The sequence below is a fragment of the Alosa pseudoharengus genome, unplaced genomic scaffold (assembly GCF_046254945.1).
Source record: "Alosa pseudoharengus isolate Yale_2024_CS ecotype anadromous, Long Island Sound unplaced genomic scaffold, YU_APseudo_1.1 YU_APseudo_1.1_scf_20, whole genome shotgun sequence".
In the NCBI taxonomy this organism is placed as follows: domain Eukaryota; kingdom Metazoa; phylum Chordata; class Actinopteri; order Clupeiformes; family Clupeidae; genus Alosa; species Alosa pseudoharengus.
In genome coordinates, this window is record NW_027468664.1 from 264126 (window position 1) to 267756 (window position 3631).

Here is a 3631-nt window from a genome sequence, read left to right on the forward strand (position 1 = left end):
CGGGGTTATGGCACACTCCTGTGTTTAAATACTGCTTATGCTGCATAGTGAGGCTAATTCAGCCTCAAAGGGGGGAATATGTGGTGATTTTATCTAGACATAATAATGATACTTATGTGTGTGTGTGCTGGTTTATTAGAAAACATTCCATTTACTATAAAGGAGTTGTTTGTGCAACTGTTATGCAAACATTTACTGGAAGTCATGAGACTGAACTGTCAGAGGCTAAGAGTGAAAGTAAAAACAGGGCCTGGGAGAGAAAGGTGCTTACCAGAAGGGCATAAATAGAAGGGGCTAGCAGAAGAGGAGACGCAGGGACCTTCCAGAGAGGGGAAGTGAAACCAAAGTTGAAGTGACACATAGAACCAAATCAAAACATACCCTGCCTGGCAACAGATTACACATAGAACTTGATCACATGTATTCTGCCTAGCAACACACATTTTTTAATGTTTGTATAGGAAGGAGTTTCCACCAATATCTCAAGTCCCAAAACGTTCTGATTGGCTAAAAGGGGCCTGGTGACGTTCCTGGTGATAGGAACGCCTCTCAGGCCCCTGAGAGCATAAAAGAGAGAGCTCAGGCACATTCAGATCAGATCTCATCGGGGTAGCAGCTGCAACTCATCACTCTATTGCCTGACGGTTCAGTCCTGACGCTGTTTGGATTGTATTCTCACTGCAATACGGTGAATAAAGGATCAACAGTCTTCAGCATTTCTCGTCTTGGTATTCTCCTTCGGGTCTTTGACATCAGAGTGCTAGTTGGATTGGAGGTTTCGGGAAGTGGATAATTTCCACGACAGTAGATTATCTATTCACATTTGAGTAGTTTATTATCGTACTCACATAATGGTGAAAAACGTGTATTAATTTTCCATATGACGCAATCAACATATTTCCGATCTCGTAGGGGTCATATAAAAACGTTTTTTTCCAAAACCATGGCTATATTACGAAAGCTTAACATGTCCTTTACAATACTATATGGTTTTTATTCACTCAAACACATTGTACTCCTTGTTTTATAACAGTTTCCATGTTTAGCGCAAGTAGCTAAACTACTTCCGCATTTGACACCAGCCCATCTAATGTCATGATTCTTCTAACCATGGTTCCTGACCTGATTGACACCTGTTTTATCCAATAGTACTGGCTTTCAGCTTCAAAATGGTATGACGATTGCCTGACTTCGAAAGACATTGAGGTGTGATTGGTTAGTGCGTAACCAGACTTGTCCCCCTTGCGCCATTGTTCTCTCACGTGCGTTGTTTACATTTGCGCAGATGCGCACAAGTCTTCTTGACGAACCCTGCCTGTGCCAGTCAGGTCTGCATACTTTTCGCAGTATTGGTAGACTTAACCAACAGAATTGAAGAGATTTAACAGGGAACAGGTTTTCAACATGCTTTCTAGCGAGGGAGAAGATGGCAACATGTCTTCTTGATGGCCTAGCTTCCAGCCACCATGGAATCCTATTTGAAGAAAGGCTAATTGGGTCCTGAACATGTAAGTATCTGTAGTTTGATTGCGTACTGAAATGAACATGCATTTAGAGCTTGAATGAGTTTGCATTCAGATATATTTAAGAAATGCCTATATGTAGAATTGCCTATATCTATTGGCTAAAGTTAGCTGTTTGCGAACTACAGTTAGCTAATGCTAGCTAATGTAATGAAAATGGCCTAGGCCAGGTAGCATACTGAAAGAACAAACGTCTGCCTATGGGCTTTTGTTGTTGTTAGAATTTCGATGGTATATTCATTGAGATAAAGTAGGTGATAATTACAAATGAAACATTTGATTTGGAACAACTATTCAAAGTTAGCCTTTGGTCTCTTGAGTTCAGTTTACTCCATTTGAAGACGTAAAACAGGCTTAGCTCATGCAAAAATGTTTCAAACCAGCACGGATATTTTTCTCCTCGAGGTGGATAGACTAATGTAGTGGTAGTAAAAATGTGTAGGTTACTGTCTCTGCACATGAGCAAAATGATAATAAAGGACTTAGCAAAGGTGTATTGTGTGGAGAGAGTATTTGCTGCAGCTGCTATGTTTTAATTAATCTAATTAGCGTCGCGATCGTGCAGCAAAAAAGTAAGTAGGTCCTGTATGGAACTGATTATTTGCAGGGAAACTCGCCTATAGCCTGGCTAATTCTAATAATCAGCCTTCCACAACAGTCTAAGACCTTGCAGTTTATGATGTTACATTAACTAATTTTGTAATCTTCGATTTAATATCTTGTATGATAATATGCATGTTGTCGTGCAGATGACCTGTGTATAACTGTCAATCATTAGTAAAGTACATGTATTCCTCATGCTGACATAATAGGACAGGGAAATTTAGTCCAGCTTGTGTTTTGTTCTACAATATCAATGCCAAGTCAAATGCATGCTTATGTGTAAACATGCTATGTATGCATCTAATATGTAGGTTAGCCTATGGATTGTTTCCTGTATGTTTATCTTTTGCCACTTTTTCATTTCAGAGTGAACCACACCTGTCCCTGTCTCATCCCAGTCTCTCCCATCACTCAACGTGGCTGCAGAGGACCCTCTGTATACAGCTCACCCTTCCTTCCCTGTGTCCCTCCCATTGCCTTCTTCAGCTGAAGGGCCTCCAGTTGATCAGCACCCCACAGCTCTGTCCTGTCAGGTGATGCAGGCCTTCCACGAGCTACATGGGCAAGGCACACCACCAGCACTATGCAGAGCAGCCGCACCACCACAACTGCGTGCAACACCGCACGTAGCTGCTGCTTCTGTACCTGACTTAGCAGACAGATGGCATGGAGTTCAGGTGGATCTCCTGAAGTTGTACAGCACATTACTAGCTTAGTAATTGTTCTGGCTAATAGAACTCGGATGTGAACATTTTGTTTTTGTTATTCGGAAGACAGGGACAAATGTGAGGAAACCTCACAAACAAGTGCAAATCCACTGCAAGTGTCAACATCACAAGAGCTTACAGTAGAATACATTACTGCATTGCTAAATGATTTAGAAGTAACTAAACATTCATTTGGATAGGTTTTGGGTATATTTTGGAGTGGGTTAGGACCATCATTTAGATTCCCATAAGAAAATGCCTCACATTACCCAGAAATTAAGTCAGGATGGTTTGCTGTAGGATATAATGCATGGAAAAACTAGACACACTTGATATTCAGTGATTGATGTGTTGTTTTGTATTTGGTGATTTTGGATAAGCTATGAGACACTTGGAAACGCCTAAACATACCATATGAAATCTGCTCTGTAACACCTGTAAACCTTTACCTATGATGTTCAAAATTTACACACCTACTACCATGATGTTGTTGAATCATGAAGTGCAGTTTTTAATTTCCTAAGACTCTCATAACCAGTTCCACACTACAATAAACAAACAAAACAGTAGGCGTTTTTGTATTTTTTTTTATTTTTTTTTGCTTTTGCAGCTGTAAAATTGAACACAGAATTAACTTAATAAAATACTGAATATGTTTGAAGTTGATGGCCCAGGTGTCCTCTTTACTTTAATCCATTATTATTATTATGCAATTTGTAGAGCCATAGATATTTAAGTTTAAAATGAAACCATCCAATATAGGCGGAAATTGCCCATTTATGCCTACTGCACCAACAG

The 3631-nt window shown here is 40.0% G+C and overlaps 1 long non-coding RNA gene across 1 annotated transcript; it reads left to right on the forward strand.

Moving 5' to 3' along the window:
• Positions 1-883: 883 nt before the first annotated feature.
• Positions 884-3402, forward strand: LOC143135849 (uncharacterized). Its single transcript, XR_012989248.1, has 2 exons — positions 884-1508; positions 2493-3402. It is a non-coding gene; the product is annotated as an uncharacterized LOC143135849 (long non-coding RNA).
• Positions 3403-3631: the final 229 nt, after the last annotated feature.